Raw genomic sequence first — 14,208 nt, 5'->3', positions numbered from 1 at the left:
ACTTTACAAATAAAGATTTAGTTCCTGGGAAACAAAACAAAAAGGAGAGAGAGCAAAGCGAACGACCCTCCTATTGAAACCTCACCACCAACCTGGCAACGTAAACAATGCAGATTTCTCAGCTTATTTCTGAGACAAGAATCTGACGTGAGTCACCAGAATTGCATGCCTCTGGCTTCATCCCTTCCTGGAAGCTCTAAGGGAGCTTGTCCCAGGATTTTCCAGAGGTCACGGGCCCTTCCTGTAGATCCTCCAGCAGCCTGGCAGTGAGCCCAGGCTGCTCCTGTCTTTCATGTGGTGTGGACCATGCTCTCTGGTTCTCCATCTACCATTTCCCAGGCTGTGGTTACGCCGGGCCCCGTCAGCATCCAGGAGACAGTCAGTACTTGCCCACAATCAGCTGGTTTATAGCCGCCGTTTCCCTTTGCCAGAGGCCATCTTCACAGGTTCCAGAGTTTAGGATGTGGATGGCTTGAAGGGTTTTCACTTTGCCCTCCATCCTTCCAGCCAACGACTTAGTAGGGGACTCTAGGAAAAGGCAAGGTTCCACCGAAAAGTCATCTTGGGTCCTGAGAAGGCTGCCTTCTCCTTAGTGCCTGAACTTTATGTCCTTGAGTTTAGCTCCTGGAGCTCTGGATAAGTAGAAGCCCCGCCACCCAGTGCACCTTAGTTACAGCCTCACTTTTTTTTTTCCTTAAGCGAAAATAGATTTTGTTTTTTAGTTGGATGTGGTGGCACATCTTTTAATCCCAGCACTCTGAAGGCAGAGGCAGGGAGACCAGTTCCAGCTTGATCTACAGAGCAAGTCCATGAGTCCAGGACAGCCAGGGCTACACAGATAACCCTGTCTTGAAAAACAACAACAACAACAAGATATTTTTCATACAATATATTCTTTTTGTTTTGTTTTTTTGAGACAGGGTTTCTCTGTGTAACCCTGGCTGTCCTGGAACTCACTCTGTAGACCAGGCTGGCCTCGAACTCAGAAATCTGCCTGCCTCTGCCTCCGGAGTGCTGGGACTAAAGGCATGCGCCACCACGCCCAGCTCATACAATATACTCTTACTACATTTCCCTTTCTCCAACTCCTCCCAGATCCTCCCTGACTCTCCACACATCCACACATCCATACCCACACCCGTTCTCTCTCTCTCTCTCTCATTAGAATACAATCAGGCATCTAAAAAAGTAATAAAATAAAACCAAACAAACTAGACTAGAGACAAGCAAACAAATGACCAGGAGAAAAAGAGCCAAAGAAAACACACAAGAAGCACGTATAGATGCAGAGATGCACACATTCGCGCACACAGAGATCCCATAAAACCCCTGAGGGGGGTCTGTAAGGAAGAAAGAGAAAGTTAATGCTGAGACAAAGCATTATGGGACAAAAGACATCCAAAAGTGCCACTGAGTTTGTGACAGTCTATTGTGGAGCCCTACCAGTGGCTTGTAACGAGACTCCATTGGAGAAAATGAATCTTTCCTTTACAAGTAGTTGTGTGCTGGAGATAGCATCTAGGTTGGGGGTTGGGGACTTGCATCCATTTCCCCTCAGTGCTGGGATTCCATCTGGCGCAGAGTCATGCAGGCCCTGGGCATACTACAGCCTCTGTTGACCATGCCAGCTCAGTCAACCAGGTCTCAAGGGAGGGAGGGAGTATTGAAAAGAAAAAGGCTGGGCCGGAGAGATGGCTCAGTGGTTAAGAGCACTGACTGCTCTTCCCAGAGGTCCTGAGTTCAAGTCCCAGCAACCATGTGGTGGCTCACAACCATCCGTAATGAGATCTGATGCCCTCTTCTGGTGTGTCTGAAAACAGCTACAGTGTACTCATATAAAAATAAATAGTAAATAAATATTGAAAAGAAAAGAAAAGAAAAAGACAATTAGACAACACTATAACATGATTTCAGCTGAGGCTAAAACGTGTTTATTTTTCTCCAGTCTGCTTTTATACCATCTAAGTGCACTCAAAAAAATGAGGTCAGTTCTAGGTCACGGAACAAGGCAATAAGCAAAAAGTCAAGGCAATGAACAAAGTCCTGTGATCACTGTTTCTAGTGGCTTATCAGAATGATCAAGATTAACTGAGTCTACTTCCCTGTCCTAGCCCAAAGTCAAATTCATGTCAAGTTTCTAGAAGCGGCCCCCAAAGCTCTCCATGCTCTGTGAGCTCATGTGTGCCTGTACTGCTGTGTTCAGAAGGCCTGATTTCCTTGGTGTCCCCATCTACTCTGAGTCGTACACTCTTTCTGCCTCCTCTTTCACAAGGTTCCCTGATCCCTGAGGGAGGGATTTGATGGAGACACCCCACTTAGGACTGAGTGTTCCATGGTCTCTTACTCATTGCATATTGTCCAGCTGTGGGTCTCTGGTTTTGATCCCATCTACTACAGGAGGAAGTTTCTCTGATGATGGCTGAGCCAAATACCCACCTATTAGTATAGCAGAATGTTGTGAGGAGTCGTGTTATTGCTAAATTCCTTTAGAAGAACAGTCGTGTTGAGATTCAGACCCAGGACAGGCAGCTGAGATGCATATTTAACATACCAAGGTAGAGCTAACCTCCAGGTTCTTCCAGCATGCCTCAGTCCCTACCATGCATAGCTTGCCCTTCTACCCTGAACTGTTCAGCCCAGTGGCTGGGCTTTCCTCCCCAGATGTTCTTGCTCTTTCCTATATAATCCAGACATTTCATTTTTGCCTCTCCCCTCCCCCTCCTCTTCTTCCTCCTCTCTCTCTCTCTCTCTCTCTCTCTCTCTCTCTCTCTCTCTCTCTCTCTCTCTCTCTGTATATTTTTTCTCTTTCTCTTCCCCCTCCCCTCTGTCTTCTTCCCATGGCCACTTCCCTGACCTTGCTCCTCAGGACCAGTGAACGGTTTCACAGTGAACCTGCCTTTATGTATACTCTAGTTTGGCTTGAATTGACTCATTTCACCAGAGGAGAACTAACTTATCAAGTAGCATTTTCTTTTGCAGTAGGCTCCTTACCTATCTAGTCTCCTATTCTTAGTCACCTGAGCAGTATCAGGGATGGGTGTCATTTAATGAAGGAGACCTTAAATCCAATCAGATTTCGGTTGGGGCCGGGCGTGGTGGCACATGCCTTTAATCCCAGCACTTGGGAGGCAGAGGCAGGCAGATTTCTGAGTTCAAGGCCAGCCTGGTCTACAGAGTGAGTTCCCAGACAGCCAGGGACAGCCAGGGCTACACAGAGAAACCCTGTCTCAAAAAAACAAAAACAAAAAAACAAATATCGGTTGGTTACTCCCACACACTTTCTGCCAGTTGCACCAGCAGACCTTCAGTAGGTGACAGTTGAAGAAGGTTTTAAAGCTGACAACCCTCATTCTTTCTGCTGGGACTCAGGTCGGTTCCCGAACGACAGCCTCCTGAAGGCCTCAGCCAACATCCCACCTGTCAGCCTCCTGGGCCAAAGATTCTGGGCAGAGAGGCAGGGGCTTGATGCTGGGAGGAAGCCTGCACAGAATTTGAGTTGGGCCTTTGGTTGTTTATTGACCAAGCCAGCTCAGTCAGTCAAAGGGTTCTCCAGGGAGGGAGGGAGGATTGGAAAGAAAAAGACAATTAGACAGCATTATAACACGACTCCAGCGAGCGCTGAGGCTGAAGGGGGCTTATGTTTTCCCAGTCTGCTTTTAAACCATTTTAAGTGCCTGGAAATAATGTCAGTTCTAGGTTAAGGAACAAACAAGGCCTGCGATCACTGTTTCTAGGGACTGATCAGGATGTCGAATATAAAAGGAATGCCACACACTCCTTGGCTGGTTTACCTTGAGCTTTGTATTAGCCCAAATGTAGTCTTTTTCTGTTGTTTTTGTTTTTTCCAGGCAGGGTTTCTCTGTGTAGCCCTGGCTGTCCTGGAACTCACTCTGTAGACCAGGCTGGCCTTGAACTCAGAAATCTCCCTGCCTCTGCCTCCCAAGTGCTGGGTTTAAAGGCGTGTGCCACCACCGCCCAGCCTAGATGTATTCTTATCTGAGCCTACTTCCCTGTCCTAGCCCAAAGTCAAATTCCTGCCAATTTCTAGAAGCAGGTCAAAAGTTCTCCACAGTTTATTTTTTGTTATTTGAGATAGGATCTCAGATGGCTTCCATGTGGGTGTTTAGCTGAGGGACGACCTTGAACTCTGATCTCCCCACCTCACTCCTAGTGCTAACAGGTGGGAGCTCCACATCAGATTTATGCTGCGATTGGGATGGAGCCCTAGGTTTTCTTCCAGGTGGGCAAACACCAGACTGAACTACATCCATAACCCCTGGCCTGGAACTCTATAGAAGAAGCCAACGGCAACCTTGAACCCCTGACCCTCCTGCCTCCGCTTCCCAGATACTGGAATTAGAAGAAGAAGCAAAGGCATGGAAGTCTCTGGAGTACTGAGTCCTTCAGTGGTGCTGAAGTGTAGGGTGTTGTTTGCTAAGGATTTAGTATTGGAAAGAGGCGTTCCTGTGTGGAGTGCTTCCTACCACTGCTTGTGTCTAAATTAATGCTGTTTATTAAAATGTAGACACCTAAAAGAAACTAGATTTCCTTAAACAACCAAATGTATCTTGCAAAGCTAGTTTTCTACTTATAAATCCACCAATATTTATAAAAATAAGAACAATTGCTTCACTATTTTTGATTAATATTTAATTAACTCATAAATTCTGCAGATTAGCTTTCTCTTTAGAAAATGGATGCCAATTATAAACATAGGTAATTAAATTCCTTAATAGATTTTTTAAAAACTACATTTCACCGAGCTGAAATGCAGTGGATGGGAACTGGTACTGTGGCACATTTTGATGCCAACAGAAGAGGCAAAAGTAGGTGAATCTTTGTGAGTTTGTGGCCAGCCTGGTCTACAGAGCAAGTTCCAGGACAGCCAGAGACACACATGTTGTGTGACAAAAACTTTCCTGGGGAGATGTTACACACAGGATAACCCACTCCACATAGGGAGCTCATGATAAAGTAAAATGCAGATAAATGACACTTAGTTAACCAATGGGTTTTATTGGTTATATTGCAGGAATATGGGCAAGGGACTACTTACTTAAAGCAGCTAGTGTGAGTGACAGGTCACAAAGTCTGGGAACCTGGAGCACACTGCACAGCCTGAAGGCAGCTGGCAGAGTTGGAGGGTGTCCCTTCCAAGTGACTCAGTTTGTCTAAACCTCTCCCAGGCAGCTCCGCTGGTTTCTCCTTCTCCAAGGCAGAGGGTCTGGCCTCAGCCTGGCTGTTCCCCCCCCCCCCCCCAGAAGGACTCTCTTCTTTTATTGTTTACTCTGGCAAGCAGAGGCCTAGTGGTCGGTTTTAGGGACTTCCTGAAGCTATTTGAGTTGTCACCTTCCTGCTTAAGGAGCTTCCCAGCAAGGTGCAATGTTTTTAGTCTCAGAAGACACTGTTAAACAACAACATAGAGAGACCCTGTCTCAAAGAAAGAAAAATAGAAGGGAGGGAGGGAGGGAGGGAGGGAGGGAGGGAGGAAGGAAGGAAGGAAGGAAGGAAGGAAGGAAGGAAGGAAGGAAGGAGACTGATAAATACAAACTGGACACAGTGGTAATATGTGGTATTGCTCCTATAATGTGGTATTATTCCCATAATGCCGACCCTGGGGAGGCAAAGACAGGACAATGAGGAAATCCATTTAGCCTGGGCGGTGGTAGCAGCCGCACACACCTTTAACCCCAGCACTCAGGAGGGAAAGGCAAGCTGATCTCTATGATTCCAGGCCAACCAGGTCTACAATGAATTCCCGAACTACACAGAGGAGCCTGTCTTGAAAAACCAAATAAAAAGAAAGAAAGAAAGAAAGAAAGAAAGAAAGAAAGAAAGAAAGAAAGAGAAGAAGGGAGGGAGGGAGGGAGAGAGAGAGAAAGAAAGAAAGAGAGAGAAAGAAAGAAAGAATAGAAAAGAAAAATCAGTTTCAAAGCTATGCATAATAAACTCAACTTTAATCCCACCACTTAGGAGGCAGAGGCAAGCAGATCTCTGAGAGTTTGAGGCCAGTTTGTTCTATATAGGGAATTCTAGGACAACCAGGACTACATAGAGAAACAAAACAAAACAAATAAACGGGGCAATGAATGGCTCAGCAGGTAAAGGCACTCTGCCAAATTTGATGACCAGGGCCCACATGATAGATGGAGGAAACTGATTCCTGCAAGTTGTCTCTGACCTCTGTATGTGTGTTATGGTACATGTGCACATACACACAAATAAATCAAACAAAAAAAATGTCTAAAACAAATAAAAAACAACTTTGAGACCAGTCAGAGCCAGATGTGGTGGGCATGCCCATAGTCTCAGGACTTGGATGGTAGAAGGAAAAAAGCCCGAGGCTTCAAGGTCATCTTCAGTTACACAGGTCAGAGGGAGTACAAAGCCATCTTGGGCTCAAACAAACCACAGAGATGGTTCTGTGGATAAAAGTGCTTGTTCTGAAGGCATGAGGACATAAATTCAAATCCCCAACAATGCAAATGGACCTCAAAAGCAAACTGGTCAGCCAGCTGAGCCAAAACGGCGTGTTGTTTCAGCGAAAGACCCTTTCCTAATGAAAACAATAAGATAGGGTCAGTGAGGTGACTCAGCTGGTGGAGGGGCCTGAAATCCTGAGTTCAAATCTCCTGATCCCACACAATGGAAGGCAAAAACCAACTCCCTTCCCACAAGTTGTCCTCTGACCTCCACACTTGCAACCCCTACCCCATACACACAATTAATTAATTAAGCCATCTTTCTGCTTCTTATTGTCCCATCCAGCAGATGCATGGCAGTCCCTGCCCATCCCAGGTCCTAATGTCTACTTTGGGTGGTAACAATTTGCATTGGGCCCTCATCCAGGTTGTACCACTCCCTGTTTTCCTTAATTACCTGCCGCCCCGGTGCATCTTACTGTCTTTTTCACTGGTATTGTGTGTCATTCTGGAGGTATGCAAGCAAGAACAGAGTGCAGCTTGCAGCTGTAAACTGAGAGCCTACCCAGCACAGGGTGTCCCTTCTGCCACCCTATTTCCCATGAGGGAGGGTGTCTGAGAATCGTGTCCTTTACCACGTGGAGAGAGCTAGGCAGGTCTTCCTCTGGCTGCAGGGGACCAGGGAGGGACTGGTGAGAGAGGCTGCCCTCCTCTGCCTCCAGAGGCCACCTCTGGAGGTGTTTTGTTTGTTTTTGTTTTTGTTTTTGAGACAGGGTTCTCACTGTATTGGCCCAGTTAACCTAGAAATTGCTGTGTGAACCAAGCTGGCCTTGAAATACGTGGCTTGGTTTTTGCTGGATTTTGAACTTACATTATTCAGAGGTTGTAAAAGATTGAGCTCTCACTGGAACTGGAGAGATGGCTCAGCAGTTAGGAGCCATCTGTTCTTGCAGAAGACCCAGGCTTGATTCCTAGCACCCGATGGCAGTAGCTCACATCCACAACTGTCCATATTTCCAGTTTCAACACCCTTTTCTGGCCTTTGCGGTCACCCACATGCAGGTGGTGCGCAGACTTACATGTGAGCAGGAATACTCACACACGTAAAGTAAAGTAATCTAAAATGAAAATCACATTAAAAGATTACATAACAATATATAATTTGATGTGAGTTTTTTGAGAAATGAAATGGAAAGGTAAGGAAAAGATATTATTTATTCATTTATTTATTACGTATGTATGTGTGATGTGTGTGTGCATGTGTCTACCTAGTCAAATGTGTGTAGGCACACACGTATGTGGGTGTATGTGCTCATGGGGAGGCGACCATTGGTGTCTTTCCTGTTCTCCTGCTATTCTCTCTCTCTCTCTCTCTCTCTGAGACAGGGTTTCTCTGTGTAACCTTAGCTGTCTGTCCTTCAATTTGCTCTGTAGACCAGGTTGGCCTCAAACTCACAGAGATCCACCTGTCTCTGCCTTCCTAGTGCTGGGATTCAATCAGGCACCACTATCACTATCACCCAGCTCTAGTATGCTGATTTTATATTACTTTTGTTTATCATTCTCTCTCTCTCTCTCTCTCTCTAGTATGTTGATTTTATGTTACTTTTGTTTATCATTCTCTCTCTCTCTCTTTCTGTGTGTTAGTGATGGATGTGAGAATCAGAGCACTTGTGTGGAAGTTACAACTTTCAACAGTTTGTTTTTACCTTCCATCTACCTTTTAAAAAAATATTTATTTATTTATTTATTTATTTATTTATTTATATGCTTTCATTGTAACTGTCCTCAGACACACCAGCTCCCATTACAGATGGTTGTGAGCCACCATGTCATTACTGGGACTTGAACTCGGGACCTCTGGAAGACAGTGCTCTTAACCTCTGAGCCATCTCTCCAGTCCTCATTTTGTTTTGTTTTAAAGATTTATTTAAGCCGGGCGGTAGCACTCGGGAGGCAGAGGCAGGCAGATTTCTGAGTTCAAGGCCAGCCTAGACTACAAAGTGAGTTCCAGGTCAGGGCTATACAGAGAAACCCTGTCTCAAAAAAAAAAAAAAAAAAGATTTATTTATTTTTAATGTATTACATTAAATTTGTGCTTTTTTTTACGGCATCTTTGTGGCATGCATGAGACCAGAGGAGAGTGCTAACTCTTCTGGGCCAGGAGTTACAGTCAGTTATGCCCTGCCATGTAGATGCTGGGAACTGAACCAGGTTCTCTGCAAGAGTATGGCTACTCTTATGTTCCTAACTACTCTAGTCCCTAGTTTGCTTATTTTCATTCAAAGAACAGAATTCTTTTCTAGTAAATAAAATTGTAGGGTGACTTGGGTGCACTGTATAGGGGTGCTGGATGCTAAGATAAAATTTTCAAAAAGGCCTGGCAGGCATTGTGGCGCACACCTTTAATCCCAGCACTTAGGAGGTAGAGGCAGGCAGATTTCTGAGTTCAAGGCCAGCCTGGTCTACAAAGTGAGTTCCAGGACAGCCAGGGCTATTCAGATAAACCCTGTCTCGAAAAACCAAAAAAAAAAAAAAAGAGAGAGAGAATAAAGTTGGGCTGGAGAGATGGCTAAGAGGTTAAGAGTACTGACCGCTCAGGTCCTGAGTTCAATTCCCAGCAACCACAAGGTGACTCACAACCATCTGTAATGAGATCTGATGCCCTCTTCTGGTGTGTCTGAAGACAGCTACAGTGTACTCACATACATAAAATAAATCTAAAAAAAAAAAAAAAAAAAAAAAAGAATAAATTTAAATGGCCAGAGACAGAGGTACTAACTCACAGCTGTAACCCCAGCACTTGGGAGACGGAAGCAGAAAGATTAAAAGTTAGAGGCCTGCAGAGATCCTGATTTTGGTTTCCAGGACCTCCACATGGTTGCTCACCATCTCTTACAACTTCAGTTCAAGGAGATCTGATGTTCTCTTCTGGTGTCCATGGGCAACAGGGACTCACATGGTTCATAGGCACACGAGTAAGCAAAAATTCAGGCATATATCCCAGTGTCAGAAAATGTTATCCCAGAAACTGAGGCTCCCTCCTCATGCAGTGGACCCCAACTAAGAGATGGAGTGACCTTTGAGGGGGGATTCTGAGCTCCTGTTTGCCATGGCCAAGGTGGCCAGCCTTGCTTCAGTGGTCTTCTGAAGGACAGAAGCTCCCATTTATCCCCTACGCTGCTGCATGCCTTTCAAGACCTCCGGGAAGCACAGGCTGGGAAACATTTTGGGAAGCTGTCCCCTCTCACTTTGGCATCAGATGTAGAGATGCCAGGTCCCTCTAGCTGATCAGCTTAGCTCATGGGCTGGGTGTGGGGTGTGAATGAGAAAACTCAAGGAAACTGAGCGTGGTGGTTCAGGCCTGTGATCCCAGCACTTGGGAAGCTGAGACAGAAGAATTCCAAGATCAAAGTTACTGTAGGGCTACATAGCTAGAGCCCTCCAGTTTAAAAAAAAAAACATTGTTTAAAAAAATCAAACAGAGCCGGGCGTGGTGGCACAAGCCTTTAATCCCAGCACTTGGGAGGCAGAGGCAGGTGGATTTCTGAGTTCGAGGCCAGCCTGGTCTACAGAGTGAGTTCCAGGACAGCCAGGGCTATACAGAGAAACCCTGTCTCAAAAAACCAAAAAAAAAAAAAAAATCAAACATACATTTAGCTTCCAAATGGAGGAAGGGCTACTGGAGGACTAGTGATGTCATTATCAATGGACTACCAGGCTGGAGGACAATTATGAGACCTGATCTATATTCCTGGAAGTGTCTGCCAGGCATAAAAAGAAGTCAGGAGGCAGCCAGTTAGACAACCCTGGGAGTTGGCAGTAAGCTTTGACATGAAGCTGGGATTCTAGGAGTCATTTGAGATGGTATTTATAGCCACGAGGCTGGTGGTGGAGACTCCCAGCCCCCGTACTGCCCTCAGCTGTCTGATTAGTGATTAGGTAATTACCATTGTTCTGGTCCTTCCAGCATCAGGCACAGGGAGGGCCTGGCGCTCTGTGCAGATCCACAGGAACTGAAGAGAGCTGCCCCTCTAGTTCTCTAACTTTCCCAACTCATCAGGACTCAGCCGCTGTGCAGGAGACCTGGGAGTCAGAACCACTGAGGTTAGTGGCCTCGATGAGCCCTCAGGAGAACCTTGCCCTCAGTGGGAGAAGGAAACCAAAGTTACCTCAGCTCCTCTCTCCAGCAATGGAAGATCTCCCAGAATCCTGACCGGCAAGCACTGTTCCCCTCACACAGCATTGCCATTAAAAGGAGGCTGTGAAGTTGGTTGTTTGCTCTGCAGGAATTGTGCTCTCAAGCTGAGTCCAGACAAGGCCTCTGCTTTCCTCCCCTTACCCTGAACAGCAGCATTTTGGAACACAGGCCTGAGTCACACAGGGCATGCACAGGGCCAGATGCCTCTGTAGTGACTCTGTTGTATTCAAGGGACCTGAGAGGATAGAAGGGGACGTTGGCTTCGCTAGCACAACTCTTAGCTCATGTCAGAGGTATGGGGCCTATTAGGAGCTCACATTTCTCAGTGTTCAGTGTGACTTTGCTGTGACACTGGAAGCTTAAGTTTCAGAATGTCCAAGCAGTCTCCATCTAAAGTCCCACACCTTGACTTTTTAATTGAGTATGTGCCTTTGCATGCATGTGTTTGCATGTGTGAGCACACATGCATGTGTTTTCATGTGTGAGCACATATGTGGTGGTCAGCTTAAAAGAAAGGCAGAGAATAATTGAAGACGCCTTCCTTCCATTGATCACTTTTATCACTGAGCCCAGCACTTTTATTTTTTAAGACAGGGTCTCAGGCTGGAGAGATGGCTCAGAGGTTAAGAGCACTGACTGCTCTTCCAAAGGTCCTGAGTTCAAATCCCAGCAACCACATGGTGTCTCAACCATCTGTAATGGGATCCCATCCCCTCTTCTGGTGTGTCTAAAGACAGCTAAAATGTACTTAAATATAATAAATAAATCTTTGAGAGAGAGACAGAGATAGAGACTCACATTGAACCTAAAGCTTATTAATTGAGTCTGCTAAACTGGCTGGCTAGCAAGCCCCAGATATCCTCCCAGACTGCCAGCACTAGAATTACCGAGTGTGCCTCCATCGAGTGTGGTCTGTCTTCTGATTGGGAAGGGCTGGGAGGCAGGAGAATGTTGATGACTGAGGGTCTGCTTTGACATTTCAAAAGCACACACCATCCGCAGTGAGATCTCTCCCTGCCTTGTGAATCAGATGGAAGCTCTTCCACCCGTTAGTTATTTAATTCATGTATTCACTTCATATCCTGATCGACACACACACACACCGTGCCCTCTTCACACAGTCCCTTCCCTTCCCTTCTCCTCTGGGAGGGTGGAGGTCCCCTGGGTGTCCTCCCACCTTGGCACATCAAGTCTTTGTAGGGCTAGGCGCATCTTCTCTCTCTGAGGCCAGACAAGGCAGCCCAACGGTTAGGGGAACAGGATCCGCAAACAGGCAGTAGCTTTAGGGACAGCCCCCACTCCAGCTGTTTGGAACCCAGATGAAGACTGCACTGCACATCTGTTACATATGTGTGGAGGACCTAGATCTAGTGTATGTTCTTTGGCTGGTGGTCCAATTTCTAAGAGGTCCCAGTGGTCCAGGTTAGTTAACTATGTTGGTCTCCCTCTTCTTGGCTTTTTTTTTTTTTTGGTTTTGGTTTTTGTTTTTTTGAGACAGGGATTCTCTGTATAGCCCTGGCTGTCCTGGAACTCACTCTGTAGACCAGGCTGGCCTCGAACTCAGAAATCCGCCTGCCTCTGTCTCCCGAGTGCTGATCCCTCTTCTTGTTAAACTCTTATTTTTGGGCCTTCAATCCTTCCCCCAACTCTTCCTTAAGACTCTCCAAGCTCCGAAAGTCTCTGCGTCTGTTTCAGTGAGCTGCTAGGTAGAGCCTCTCAGAGGACAGCTATGCTAGGCTGTCTGTAAGCATAACAGAGTATCGTTAATAGTGTCAGGGATTAGTGCTTGCCTGTGGGATGGGCTCAACTTGTGCCAGTCATTGGCCATTCCCTCAGTCTCTGCTCCATCTGTGTCCCGGGGCATCTTGTAAATAGGTTTTTTTTTTTTTTGGGGGGGGGTTGGTCTCCTTATCACCTCCACTAGGGGTACTGCCTGGCTACAGGAGGTGACCTCAAGTTCCATATCTTCTCATTTTTAGTTTGTTTGTTTTTTTGATTTTTTCGAGACAGGGTTTCTCTGTAGAGCCCTGGATGTCCTGGAACTCACTTTGTAGACCAGGCTGGCCTCGAACTCAGAAATCCACCTGCCTCTGCCTCCCGAGTGCTGGGATTAAAGGCGTGCGCCACCACACCCGGCTTCTCATTGTTAGGAGTCTCAGCTAAAGTCATCCCCATAGCTCCTGGAAGCTACCCCTATCCCAGGTCTCTGTCATCTCTCTCTGTTTTTTTTTTTTTTTTTTTTTTTTTTTTGAGACAGGGTTTCTCTGTGTATATCTCTTAGCTATTGCTCCAGTACCAGGACTGCCTGCCTGCTCCCATGCTACCCACCATAGCAGTCTTAGACTTACTCCCTGGAACTGAAAACGTCAATAAACTCTTTTGTAAGTTGCTTTGATCATGGTGCCTCTTTAGAGCAATAGAAAAATAACTGGGAAACACAGCTTTTATTAAGTTTTTATTTTATTTTTATTTGTTTTTTCAAGACATGGTTTCTCTGTGTAGTCCTGGCTGTCCTGGAGCTCACTCTGTAGACCAGGCTGGCCTTGACTCAGAAATCCACTTGCCTCTGCCTCCCAAGTACTGGGATTAAAGGCGTGCACCTACATGCCCGGCCCTTGTCATTATTTTTAAGGTTTAAAAAAAAAATGCATTGTCAAACCAAAAAAAAAAAAAGCCGAAGCCGGGCGCGTGGTAGTGCATGCCTTTAATCCCAGCATTTGGGAGGCAGAGGCAGGCGGATTTCTGAGTCAAGGCCAGCCTGGTCTACAGAGTGAGCTCCAGGACAGCCAGGGCTACACAGAAAAAACATGTCGGGGGGGGGGGCGGGGGGGGGGAAGCATTGTCGGCCTTGAAGTGGTGATATATCTCTGTTGTGTGTGTTCAAGGACTCAAACTCAGGTTGCCTGGCTTGCTTGGTTGGGGAATAAACACCCTTTACCACATTTTCAAGCCATCTCAAGCCCTTCCCTTCCCCTTCCTTCCATTTTTTTTTCTTCATTTGCTCAGGCTGGCCTTGAATTCTGATCTCCCTCCCTTTTCCAACTCCCAAAATTTGGGATTGCAGTCATGCACTTTTTTTGTTGGTGGTGGTGTCTTTGTTTTTTTCCAGGCTGGGTTTCTCAGTGTAACAGAACCCTGGCTGTCGTGGAACTCATTTTGTAGTCCAGGCTGGCCTCCAACTCACACAGATCTACCTAACCCCCAGCCCCCATCCCAGTGCGGGATTAAAGGTCCACTCCATCATGCCTGGCTTAATCATGCACTTTGTATACATGCCTTTTGTAATTAAAAAAAAAAAAAAAAAAAAAAAACAACCAAAAAACCTAACCTTTGTATTTTCTTTTTGTCAAACAGAAGGTTGGAGGCTCATGGGTAGAGGGCTTGTGTAGCACAGACAAGACCTTTGTTTCTATCTCCAGTCACCCAAAAAGTACTCTTGCCACATTTGGCTCACACCTGTAATTTCAGCACTCTGCCTCTTCCCTCTCCCTCTCTCTTGAGACAGGGTCTCACTATATAGTTCTGGTATGGATAGCTCTGGCTGTCCTGGACCTCACTATGTAGATCAGGCTAGCTTAAGAGATA

The sequence above is a fragment of the Mus musculus genome, chromosome 19, assembly GCF_000001635.26.
Source record: "Mus musculus strain C57BL/6J chromosome 19, GRCm38.p6 C57BL/6J".
In the NCBI taxonomy this organism is placed as follows: domain Eukaryota; kingdom Metazoa; phylum Chordata; class Mammalia; order Rodentia; family Muridae; genus Mus; species Mus musculus.
Note: the sequence above shows the minus strand (reverse complement) of the source record.